The sequence below is a fragment of the Equus quagga genome, chromosome 20, assembly GCF_021613505.1.
Source record: "Equus quagga isolate Etosha38 chromosome 20, UCLA_HA_Equagga_1.0, whole genome shotgun sequence".
In the NCBI taxonomy this organism is placed as follows: domain Eukaryota; kingdom Metazoa; phylum Chordata; class Mammalia; order Perissodactyla; family Equidae; genus Equus; species Equus quagga.
In genome coordinates this window covers 44,839,746-44,852,310 of record NC_060286.1, presented here as the reverse complement: position 1 = coordinate 44,852,310, position 12,565 = coordinate 44,839,746, and positions in this window count along the sequence as shown.

The window sequence follows — 12,565 nt, the reverse complement described above, 5'->3', positions numbered from 1 at the left end:
GGGGTGGAGGGGCAAGGTGTGCCCTGGGCTCAGCTGAGGGAGTGGCTGAGCCAGGAGAGGGTCATCTGGGACCAGAGGCCCTTGACCTGAGCCTGGGGGCCATACAGGTCAGGGTCCAGGCAGGGGGGCCCAGGGCTGGGCATCTGGGAGGGAGCATCTCCTATCAGGGCTTGGCCACTCCCAGATGGGGGGGCCTCTGAGCGTCCTCAGACCCAGCCCCCTCCCCAGCAGCTCTGGCCAGGAGGGCCTGGCTGGCCCGGTTGTGCCTCCTGTCCCAGGTCCTGGGGCTTGGCAGGAATGTGGGCCAGTCTCCCCACAGACCCGCTCGTGGCCCCATGGGAGGGATGGGGGTGGGGTGCAGTTGCTGAGGGCTTTACACCTCCCTGTGCAGGAAGAGCAGGAGAGGGGGTGCCAGGGGACAGACGTCTGGGGCCTCGGGCCAGCTTGAGCTGCCTTCCTGCCCACTGGGGACACTGAGGCTGGGAGGCCAGTTCCTGGCGGGGCATTCCTCCCTGCTGTGTGATGGGGGAACTTCAGTCACTGCAGAGAAAGAGCTGGGAGACTTTCTGCCTGAGGGTGACTGGGGGATTCCCTGAATCAAGAAACTTTCCAGCAGGTGGGAGCCTGGGTCCTTAGTCATTCAGTGTCTGGGGCACAGAGGGGGAGGGGGGAGCCCAGGCCACAGCAGTTTCCCCACCCCATCAAAGCTCAGCTGCAGCACCACCTTGAGGGCACTGCATCCGGAGCAGGCCTCTTCTCCACTGGGTGCTGCCGGCCTCCAGCCGGGGCCCCTGCCCTGACACCCACCCTCCCAGGCCCAGCTCGTGGGGGGAGGAGCAGCTCAGCCTGGATTCCCCTCGTCCGTCCAGCCATGGCTTTGCCTGGAGTCCTGCCCTCACTCGGAAGGAGCACAAGGTCATCTGCTGGAGTGAGTGGCCTTTCCAGCTTCTGGCTGCCAGCAGCAGGGCCTGTGGCCCCAAACTGGCAGCTTCCCTTCTCTGTATGCGGGCACGGAACTCGGGGGCTGTGAATAGGGAAGGGCCAGAGGATCGGGTCGCAGACGCCGCCCAAGGCTGGCCCTCCTTTCCTCCCCTGCTGGTGTTCTGGGGCTAGTCCAGGGCCAGGTGGGGAGCAGGGGTGAGGGCAAAGGAGGCTCAGAGCGTGGCGGGGTGTGGCAGCTGTGGGGATGTGGGACACGAGGGGAGAGACAGGCCTGGGTCCCCAGGAAGCCCCCAGCCGGTCCCTGGCCCCTGCTGCCAGCAGAGGGCCGCATGAGACACAGACCTCGGGCGACCCCAGACCTGGACCGAATGGAATCATGGAACCCTGGAAGCCACAAGGTGTGGCAGCCCCAAGACTGTGGTTTAATAAGTGTGATCAGCAAACAGATGTCTCCCAGCCTCGGGACGCGGCCCCTGGGCATCGCATCACAGGGCAGGGTGGACACTGTAGCATCCTCCCCATCCTGAGGAATGCACAACCATTTGATGGCAGAAAAAGTTGTCACAGACCCCTGGGTGGGCTGAAGTGATATTTATTATGGAGTAACTTAAACAGATGTGTCCAAACCCAGAATCCACACTCCCTTCTACGCTCAAGGCCTGCCCACCTGCCCCTCGCCTGCCCACCTCACTCCCACCCTGAGTCCCAACCATCGAGGCCTCAGCCTTTCCTAAGCCCTACCCTCCGCCCCACAGGACTTGGCTTCATGTCACCTGCAGAGAACCCTTTTCTGAGCCTGTGCAGTGAAGGGTTAACTCAGCAGACCTGGGCGTCCACACCCTGCACAATCCAAACAAAGGTTTGATCCTTGCCTGGCTCCTAGGAGGCAACCTCTGATCCCTTGGAATGCCCAAGGTGCCTGTCCTCAGCCCACGGGGGGCCCCTGGGTGGGTGGCAAGCAGACAGCAGCAATTTGTGGCAGCCCAAGGATCCAGCCGTCCGGTCTCTCTCCTTTGGTGTCCCATTCGCCAGGGCGCAGGGCTTAGAAGCGGTACCCTCAGTTGCAGTCAGCTTCCCAGATAAGAAGGTGAGGCTTGTAGGAAAAAGGGAGGGGGTGGAGTGGATGGATAGAGATTCGGGTGGATGGGTGGATAGATAGATGGATGGATGAGGGGAGGGAGGGGTAGATGGATGGATAAATGGATAGAGGGGTAGATAAAAGGATAGAGAAATGGATGGATGGATAGAGGGAGGGAGGAATAGAGGAGTGGGTGGATGGATGGATGGAGGGAGGAATACAAGAGTGGGTGGATGGATGGATGAATGGATGGAGGGATGGAGGGATGGATGGATGGAGAGATGCGTTGGAAGAACAAGTACAGAAGTTGTTGACTGTAGGATGTAAGTGGTGGCTATGATTCTTTTAACTGTGCTGTGTTTGGAAATTCTATGTGATTCTTTTAACTGTGCTGTGTTTGGAAATCTAACCCAATGTTGGGGAAATTGTTGTGGACAAGCACTGTACCACGTACACACACACACACACACACTCACAGCTAAACTCGTGAGCTGAAGAAGAGATCATAATAGAAACTTTAAAATACCTAGAACTGAGTGACAATGAAAACACTGCACATCCAGACTTGTAGGGGCAGCAAAAGGGGTGCTTCCAGGGAGATGGTTGCAGACTCTTCCGTGGAAGAGAAGGCAGCCTCAGGAGCTGTCAGCCTGTCAGCTGAGTCCCCTCTCAAGACGTTAGGGGCCAGCGTAGGGGAGGGACTGACACAAAGGGTGGGAGGGAGTTTGGGGGGATGGGAGTGTCCTAGCTGAGTCGTGCTAGCAGTTCCACAACCGATGCGTTTGTGGACAGTCACAACTGTACACCTGAAGGGGTGACCGCACTGTAATGGGCTCTCCCTGACTTTAGTAATTAAAAAAAGGGCGTTGGGGACGAAACCAGAATTAGCCCAAAGAAAGTTGAAAAACATGTAAAAATAAGATTGGAGCCCAATGAAATAAAAGTGCAATAGAGAAGGTCAGTGAAGACAGCTGAGTTCTCTGAAAAAATTAAACCAACAAAACGGACCAACTTCCAGGAATAATAAAGAAAAGAAAAGAAACAAGTAACACGAATCAAAGAGAGGATATAACTGTCGATCTAAAAGATAATGAAACCACAGACAGGCAGATGTGTATATATGTATCAAACCATATATCAGATAAAGGACTTGTATTCAGAATACATAAAGAACTCTGAGAATTCAACTGTAAAGAAACAAATAACCCAATTTCAAAATGGGCTAAAGATCTAACCACAGCACCGAGGAAGGTCCCACACAGATGATGGCAAATACGCACATGAGGAGGCGCTCCCCATCATCCGTCGTTAGGCAAATGCAAATTAAAACCGCAGTGCAGCACGGCTGCACACCCACCAGGACGGCTACGAATAATTAAAGGAATAAAATGGCAATACCACCTGCTGTTGATGACGAAGCAAAGGAATACTCACGGCCGGCCAGTGAGGGTGCTGCGGGGGCAGCCGCTGCGGAGAAGAGCCCGGTGGCTTCTCACCATCCGTGACCCTGGAGTTCCACTCCCAGGTCTTTACTCAATAGAAATGAAGACGTGCGTTCATTCAAAAGCCTATACATGAATCTTTTTTTTGTTGTTAATGAATGGCACCTGAGCTAACATCTGTTGCCAATCTTCTTCTTTTTTTCTTCTTCTCCCCAAAAGCCCCCAGTACATAGCTGCGTATTCTAGTTGTAGGTCCCTCTGGTTGTGCTATGTGGGACACTGCCTCAGCATGGCTTGATGAGTGGTGCCATGTCCACAGCCAGGATCTGAACCGACGAAACCCTGGGCCACCGAAGTGGAGCATGCGAGCTTAACCACTTGGCCACGGGGCCGGCCTCTACATGAATCTTTATAGCAGCTTTATATATAATCACCCAAATTGGAAAAAATCAGCTGTTCTTCAGCTGGTGAAAGACAGCGAACTGGGGTCCCTGGTGACATGGATTACCATTCAGCCGTAAGAAGGACGTTGCTGTCTGTGTGCACAACGTGGATGAATCTCAAAGGCATTTTCTGGGGGAAAGACGCCAGATCCAAAAGGCCCTATAACACCCTTGATATGACACTCGGGAAAAGGCAAACCTGGAGAGAGGGACTAGCCAAGGGTTGGGGTGGGGGAGGCTTGACCACAAGGGGGCAGCATGGGGAACTTTGGGGGTGATGGTGCTGTTCTGCACCATGGCTGGGGCAGTAGGTACGCAACTGTATGCCTTTGTCAAAACCATAGACCTGACCATTATAGAGTGAATTTTATGGTATTAAATTTAAAAGTTTGAAAATGTAAAAAGATCAATTCCAAAGACGGGATAATAGGAAAACACTGTAAACAAGTGTATGTCAACATTTCTGAAAACACAGATGAAATGGATAAATTATTAGAAAAATAGAGCAGACTGGAAGAAATAAAAAGCTTGAATAGTCCTATGACTAGCAAATCAAGCGAAGCAAATTTTAAGTCTTCGCACACAGACACTTGCCGCTGGAAGGAGCCAGTTTGCAACTGAAGACACGGAGGACGGAGGACGCGCCCCGGAGCCGGAGCAGGGTCGCTCTCCTGAGCATGTTTGATGGGCGGTGCTCGGCTCCACCGGGCAGAGAGGAGGCAGAGAGCCTAGCCCCACGGCCGGAGCTTGAACCCATGGCTGCAGCTGGGACGGAAGCCTGTCCACTGACCCCTAAGCTGGGGTTTCTGAGGTTCAGCCTGGGACCACAGGCAGTTAGATCCCAGCCTGCTGTGACAACTGAAGGTGAGATAGCACCCTGAGGGGCAGCGGAAGGTGACAGTAGTGCTCCGACTTCTAGAATGGCTCTGTCACCTGTCACCTCTCCTTGCAGGAGAGCCTCAGGGTGGACAGCCGGCATCAGGAATCAGCGAGGGCCCGAGGCTTGTGGGGTGGCCCACAGCCACCAACAATAAAGGAAAGTTTGCAGTGGAGCCGGGGTCCCTTTTTGCACAATAAGGTTAGAATATTAATTTCCTAGGCAGCCCTGGTGGTCTGGTGGTTAAGATCCAGCCTTCTCACCACGGCCTCCCCAGGGTCATTTTACAGTCAGGGAACCACAACCCCCGTCTGTCGGGTGTCACACTGCAGCAGCTGTGTTGATGAGGTGCTGAAAACTCTGCCACTGCTGTTTCCAACACCAGCAGGGTCACCCTTGGTGGACAGGTTTCAGTGGAGCTTCCAGACAAGACAGACTAGAAAGAAGGACCTGGCCACCCACTTCTGAAGACACTGGCCATGAAAGCCCTGTGAACAGCAGAGGAGCATGTCTGATACAGCGCCGGAAGGTGGGAGGATGGTGCAGAAGGACCGGCAGGTTCCCTCGGCTGTGCACAGGGCGCTCGGAGTGGGGATCCACCCAATGCACTCACAATTAATTAATTTCCTGGGCAGGACACACCCTGGGGGCGGACAAGGAGCGCTGTCTGCGCAGAGTGAGCAGGACGGGCTGCCTGAGAGAACCGACCCCGAGGGGTCCAACCTGCAAAGGAACAAGTAAAACCTCTGTTTGCAGGTGATGTGATCCCACATGCAGAAAACTCTAAGGGTTCCACAAAAAAACCTGTTAGAACCAAGTCAGCAACATAGCAGGAGACAAAGTCAACGCTCAGAAACCCGTGGCATTTCGGCGTTTTGGCATTTCTGCACATCCTAAGGAACAATGGGAAAGGATGTGAAGAAATCGGTTCCATCTTCAATAGCATCAAAAAGAATAAGATACTTGGGAATTAACTTACCCAAGGAGATGAGAGACTTGCATGATGAAAACGCCAAGTCTTTGTTGAAAGAATTAAAGACACAAATGAGTGGGAACACATTAGTGCTCGTGGGTCGGAGGACTTGCTGACGTCAGGACGGCACACCCCCAAAGCCACCCACAGATTCATGGCAGTCCCTATCAAAACCCCGGTGCCATTTTCTGCAGAAATAGAAAAGTCCGTCCTAAGATTCACATGGACTCTCAAGGGATGCCAAGTAGCTGCGGAAATTGACCCTCCTGGCTGCCTCCCCATCTCCCTGCGGCCGGCCGAGACCAAGGGCGGGGGAACAAGGAGCAGGTGCAGGAAGGAAGCCAGATCAGGGGCAGAGACCTGGGAGGCTTGATGCCACTCTCCTGGCTCAGTACGGCCCCCGCTCATCCTCCAGCCCTGCCTCTCCCTTCCCAAGGGGCAGTAGGGTGGTTCTGCCCCACAGTCCCACCCACACGCTGAGCGTTTTGCAGATGCCAGCTCACCACCTGGGGGTCTGACCTCACCCTGACTCTGCCTCGAGGGAGCCAAGCCCAGAGAAGCCGGGCAGCCCGCCCCAGTCACACAGCAGGAAGGTGGGCCCCAGGAGTCCTGAGCACAGTCCATGCTCCTCCTGGTTTACCTGGAGCCCCGTGCCAGGGTTCCTGTGTGTTCATGTGTGTGTCTGTGGGCGAGTGTGTGCACGCGTGTGCGTGAATGCATGCACAGGGGTGCACCTGTGTTTATTTGTGTCTGTAAGTGTGCAAGCGTGTGTAAAGAGGAACAAGCCTTAATCTCGAGGGCAGGCGAGGGGGTGGAAGGCGTGAGTGGGGATTGCGGCCTGGTCCAGGTGGGTGTATGGGTGCCCTTCGCCCGGAAGGGAGCCTGGGTGGGCAGGTGACAGGCAAAGGGTGTAAAGTCTGCAGCTGCCAGACAGGACATGGAGGAGGAGCTTCCTCTGCTGCCCCAGGAGCCCATCAGACCTGAGTGGTGGCGATGGCTGCGCCAGTGTGCACACACACACTTACACGCACACGCATGTTCCCTCCGCCTTCCAGGTCCTGCCTGGACCCTCCCAGCCCTGTGTGTTACCTCTTCAGTGGGTCTCCTGCAGTCCCGCTTGCCCTCTGGTCTGGCCATCTCAGCGTGGGCAGGTGACTGGGCAGTGCCAGCCTTGCTTGGCCTCTGAAGCCCTGGGACCCTCCAGACCCTCAGCCCCCAGAGTCTGCTAGGGCACCCCTCCGTGCCCCGCCGTCTGCTTGACAATGCCCAGCTCCCCCGCTGCCTCCTCTCCTACCCACATCCTGTGGGCCCCTGACCCCCTCCACCTTGCCTCCCCTCTGACTCCTGGCCCTGGGGTCTCAGGCCCGGACACCGCCCCGGCCTTCCCTCCGTCCTCTGGCCTCTGCCCTCACCCTGACCCCCGCAGAGCAGCACACGACCTGAGCTCGCCAGCCCTGGGAGACAGGCTTACAGTCCCAGCCTTGCACGCTCTGTGCCCCCTGCCTCGACGACGCCCTCCCCGGCCTCAGTGGCTCAGCCCAGGCCCAGGTGCCACTGCAGTGCTTCTGGCCACGCTCCAGGATTGTGGCCACACTCCCAGGGTGGTACCAGCCGCCATGAGGGGCCCCTCCTCCAGCTGTGGGCCTCTGGAGGGCCGAGACTGCCCCTTAAGAACCTGCCCAGGGCAGTGCACACAGCAGGCGCTCAGGAAGTGTGTGCTTGGTCGAGCTGGTGGCCAGACCGAGCCAGGGCCGTCTTCCTCCCCCCAGCCCAGCAGCTTTGGGCCCCACCTGGGGTGTCACCTGAACTGCTGGGAGCTGAAGTTGGCTGGAGCCCCGACACTCTGCAGAGGAAACCAGATTGTTTCCGGAGTGAGTGGTGCACTCACATGTCGGCCCAGGTGTTTTTCTATGTGGGGCTCTGTCTCCCCGGCGTCTGTCTGGGGAGGTGTTGTGACGGGGCTCAGGAGGGGCGGGGAGGGTGTGAAGGGGAGGGGTGTGGAGGGGCTAGACGAGGAGGGGCGGGGAGCCTCACAGCAGTGCCCACAACAGCCCTTCGGTCGTAGCAGAGGGTTACAGGTGGAGGAGGGGACCCAGGGTTCCAGAACCCCTGGGCGGCTGAAGGCCCTGTGGCACGCTCTTGCTGCCGTGGAGCGCCAGGGCTGGTCTCGCCATCCAGGCCCCGTGGACGGCCTGCCTGGGCCTTGGCTGCCAGCTTGGAGTCCGCAGTTTCAGGGCTTCCCGAGGGCTGGGGGGTCGGGGGGGGATCAGGGGCAGCCCCTCTCGGCAGGGCCATGCCCCTTCAACTGCTCAGCGGCAGCCTGGGTCCCCCGCCACCCTCCTCACCTGGGAGAGTCAGAGCGATTCCTAAAAGAGGACCTACTCCCGGGGCCGAGCGGTTCAGGTCGTGCACTGCACTTCCGCGGCCCGGGGTTCACAGGTCTGGGTCTTGGCCGTGGACCTAGCACCGCTCATCAAGCCACAGTGAGGCGGTGTCCCACACAGAGGAACTGGAAGGACTTACAATATGATACACAACTGTGTACTAGGGCTTTGGGGAGAAAAAACAAAAAAGAGGAAGATTGGCATCAGATGTTAGCTCAGGGCCCATCTTCCTCACCAACAGATAAACAAACAAACAAATAAACAAATAAATAAAAGAGGACCTGCTCCCCACCCTGACCCGGCTGCCCACAGGCCATCGGGGCTCCCTACCCTGGCACCATGGACATTTGGGCCTGACGAGTCTTTGTGGTGGGGAGGGGCTGTCCTGGGCATTATGGAATGTTAGCATCATCCTCAGTCTCCCCCAACTCGAGGCCAGGAGCACCCCACCACTGTTGTAAAACCCACAAATGTCCCCGGGAGGCTCCACATCCCCTGGGAAGCTCCATGCCCCTGGGGGCGAAATTGCCCTGGTTTGGGGCCACGGGATGGGGGTTGCAAGTGAGGCCTGGCCGGTGTCTGGAGGCAGAAGGAATCCAGCTGGAAGGATCTGGTTCTCATTTCGGTTCTGCTACCAACCTTGGACGATGTGAGAAGCTGGAACTCGAGCTGCAGAAGGGGCAGGCGCTCAGACCTGGGTCTGAGCAGCACCACGTTGCAGGAGAGGCGCTCGAGCTGACTCTCCCTTTCCATCTTACCTCTCCGCCGGGCGCCAGGACAGTGCTCTGAGTGGTGGGGGAGTGGGGGAGACAGGAAAAAGGGTCCCACGCCTGCCTTTCTGCATCCCCCCCAGGCACACGCTGACTCGCCCAGGAGAGACTACTGGACAGAGGTGATGCTGCCATCCCTCCCAGGGAGGCTGGGGGTGGCCCTGGTCTTTAGGACCCTTCCCGTGTCAAGGGACATTTAGGATAAAACAAACAGCTCTTGAAGGCCATTGAGAGTGGACAACAAGGGCCCCAAGGGCCGCCCTCCCAGGAGGAGCCGGGAGGCTGCAGGGTCAGTGCAGGGTCTGGGGCTGGGGTCTGGGAGAGCAGTGGGGCTGGGGAGGGCAGGGGTCCCTTTCCAGGGTGGAGGAGCATATCTACCCCTGCTCTGGGACTGGCATACAGCGGGCACTTAATGAAACAGCTGTTGATGGAGGAAATGGCTTCCTCCTGTTGCCGTGTGGTCCTGTCCAGTCCTAGAGAGAGGCTGGCCCCGCCTGGCTCCTCCAGTGGGCCTGGGAGCTGGCCCTGGATGGGGTGAGCGCCTTGCTGGTTTGTGGTCCCTGGTGGGGTGTGCTGAATACCGCAGGGACTATGCCTGGGGTCTGCCTGCCGAGGCTCCCTCCCAGGGGAGGCCAGGCACAGCCCCAGGGCAGGGGAGACACAGGAGGGCAGAGGGCCCATGTCGCATGCCGTTCCCCCCACACGTCTCTGTACCATGGCCTCTCTTCTTCGCCAGCAGAAGTTCCTGTGTGCTTTCCGTATTAATTTCGTGTTAATTTTATATGAAGCATCTATGTCCTCCTCTTCTGTCTTCATGTGTTAACCTCATCTGGGCATCCTCGGGCAAACAGAAGTCCTCACTGCCGAAGTCATCAAATTCACTGATTTTTTTTTTTTTTTTTGGCCTCTTTTGGTGTTTTTGGAAAATTTTTAAGTCCTTCTCTGTCCCAGGCTGCCAGGATATCCTCCTGCACGTTCTTCTATTAACTTCGCAGTTTGGCCGGTTCACACAGCTCGTGGGCTGGTTTAAAGTCTGTCTCTGTCCTGGGGTGGCAGAGCGACCGTGCTGCAGCGAGGGGCCCCCGACCCAGGTGTGCCCACCCCTAGCTGTCCTCTGCCGGCCGCTGCAGCTCCTGTCCGCCCCAGGATGGGCAGCCAGGACGTGAGGGTCTTCTGCTCAGCTTTCTTCCAAAGCTCCCTTGTTCTGTGCTCCTGTTTGCTCTGTGAGCCCCCGAGGCTGGTTTTCCTGTGCGGCTGAGGAAGCCCCTGGTTTTTTCCCAAATGTTTCACAATCCCGCTTTTGGTTTCTCTTCCGTCTACCCAAGAATAATTCTCGATGTCCAGGAGGCGGGACCTCAGTGTTATCTTTTGAGAGTGGTTCCCCCACGGGGTGTACGCCCAGGGGACGGGCGGGCACAGGAATACCAAAGTAACTGGAGTGCCAGCCCTCTGCCCCCGGGGCTCACAGACTAAAGGGGCAGGCAGACAGAAGCGAGGGCCTGTCCCACTAGCAGGATTCACTGTGGCCGCGACCACGACTGCAGGTGCCCGGAACCCTCTGGTGCCCGGAACCCTCTGGTGCCCCCAACCGACACTGGTGAACGTGGGTCCCCAAAATGTCACCCAAAATGTCACTTAACACTTTCTGCTAAAGAGTTGATGAGGCTTTCTGGAAATTCTGGAATGAACAATAAGGTTATTCTGCCGGTGGAGACAGAGTGTAGCTAGTCCTGCTGGGTTGATGGTTTCGGTTCTCCACACTGATCCTGCTTCCAGAGGCTCACATGGTGGATTTCCCGGGGTTTCCACGGGGAGAAAGTTGCCTTCCCACAAGCTTAATGCATCCTCTCCACAGGCCCGCCTCCTCTCGTCTAGCTGTCTCCCGCACTCCTTCTCCCAGCTTCTTCAGTCTCCGGCTCCCCCCCGCCCCCTCCCAGATCAACCCCTACTCAATCGTTTTCTCGTTTGGGGGCAATTTTATTCCTGGGCCCAGCCAGTGTGCACCCCACCACCTGTCTGAGACCTGCCCTTGCCAGGTCAAAGAGAAGCTGGTGGCCACATGTGCCCAAGGCAACACACACGCCCGCACCCCCCACCCCCAGGTCCTTCTTGGTTAGGAACAGCACCCACATCAGTACTGAAATAAAAAAACCACATTCCCCAGCCTCCCCTGCAGTGAGGTGTGGTTACAGGACTGTATTCTCGAGGAGACAGGACCAGAAGGATTGGATGGGGATTCTGGGATGTCTCCTCAAAGGGAAAGGGACCCACCATCCTCAACTTTCTTCCTTCCTGATGCCTGGAATGCAAATATGAAGGCTGGAGCTCGAGTAGCCACATTTCACCATGAGATAAGGCACCTGGTTCCCCAAGGCTGTGTAAGCTGCCACCCTCGAGAGACAGGAAACCCCTGTGTTTAGCATGGTTATCTGGGGTTTCTGGGACCTGTCCTGGGCTGAAGAAGGACACACTCTGACTTGGTTAAAACCACAGCTCCTGATTCACAGGCAGGGTGCTCTCTGGTCAGAGGAACAGGGGCCCGCAAGGACAGCTTTAGAATCACCAAGCCTGTGGGGTAACACTTCTCAAAAGCCCCTCTCCTTCCCTAGCCTCTTCTCTGCAGCACTGTTCTCTGTGAACTGCCCTGAAAACCCTTCCCCGGCTGGCGCCTGGGGAACTCCTGCCCTTTTATGAGGCTGGCGGAGTTCCCCGGAAATCCCCGGAAGCCCCCCCCACCCCGTTCCCCTTCCCCAGCCCCTGATTCGGCACCACTAAGGCCCAAGGTGGGAGGGCAGGGCCAGAGCCCAGCTGGGGGTGGGCGGGAGGCGCTGGGGGGCAGGAGAGGCTGGGAGACCCCGTTGAAGGAGGAAGAAAAGATCATCTTAGCGAAGGGGATCAGGCCTCAGAGGGACAGACTGACGCACACGACGCAGGGCTCCCTCCAGGTGGGCAGCATCCGCAAGTTGATGGGCAAAACTCGCCATAGTAACAAATCTAAAGAGACAACCTGTATCATCATCCCCAGAGGCAGGGTGGAGAACTCGCCCAGTGGGGGGCAGTTTGAGTAGCCTCAAGAAGGTTGACTAGGGTGGACTGAGACATGTTGAAGATGTGAAAATCCGTGAGGCTCGCACACTCGTGTTCACAGCAGCCCTAGTCACAGCAGCCAAAAGGGGACGGCCACCTGGTGTCCACCGACGGCTGAATGGATAGACAACACATAGTAAATCCACACAGTGGAGTATTATCCAGCCATGAAAAGGAAGGAGATTCCGACACACACTACAACACGGATGAACATGAAGGACATCATGCTGAGAGAAATAAGCCAGGCCTAGAAGGACAAAGACTGCGTGACCCACTCATGTGAGGCCCCTGGAGTCGTCAGAGTCGTAGATGTAGAGAGCAGGATGGTGGGCGCCAGGGGCGGGGGAGGGCATGGGGAGACAGTGTTTCACGGGGACAGAGTTTCAGGTTGAGAAGGTGGAGGAGTTCTGGAGGTGGACGGTGGCGGCGGCTGTGCAGCAATGTGAACGTACCTGAGGCCGCTGAACTGTATACTTAGAAATGGTTAAAATGGTAAATTTCATGTTATGCATCACTTACCACAGTAAAATTTCTGTGAGTCCTGAGGCTGGCTGCGTGGCCGAGTGGTT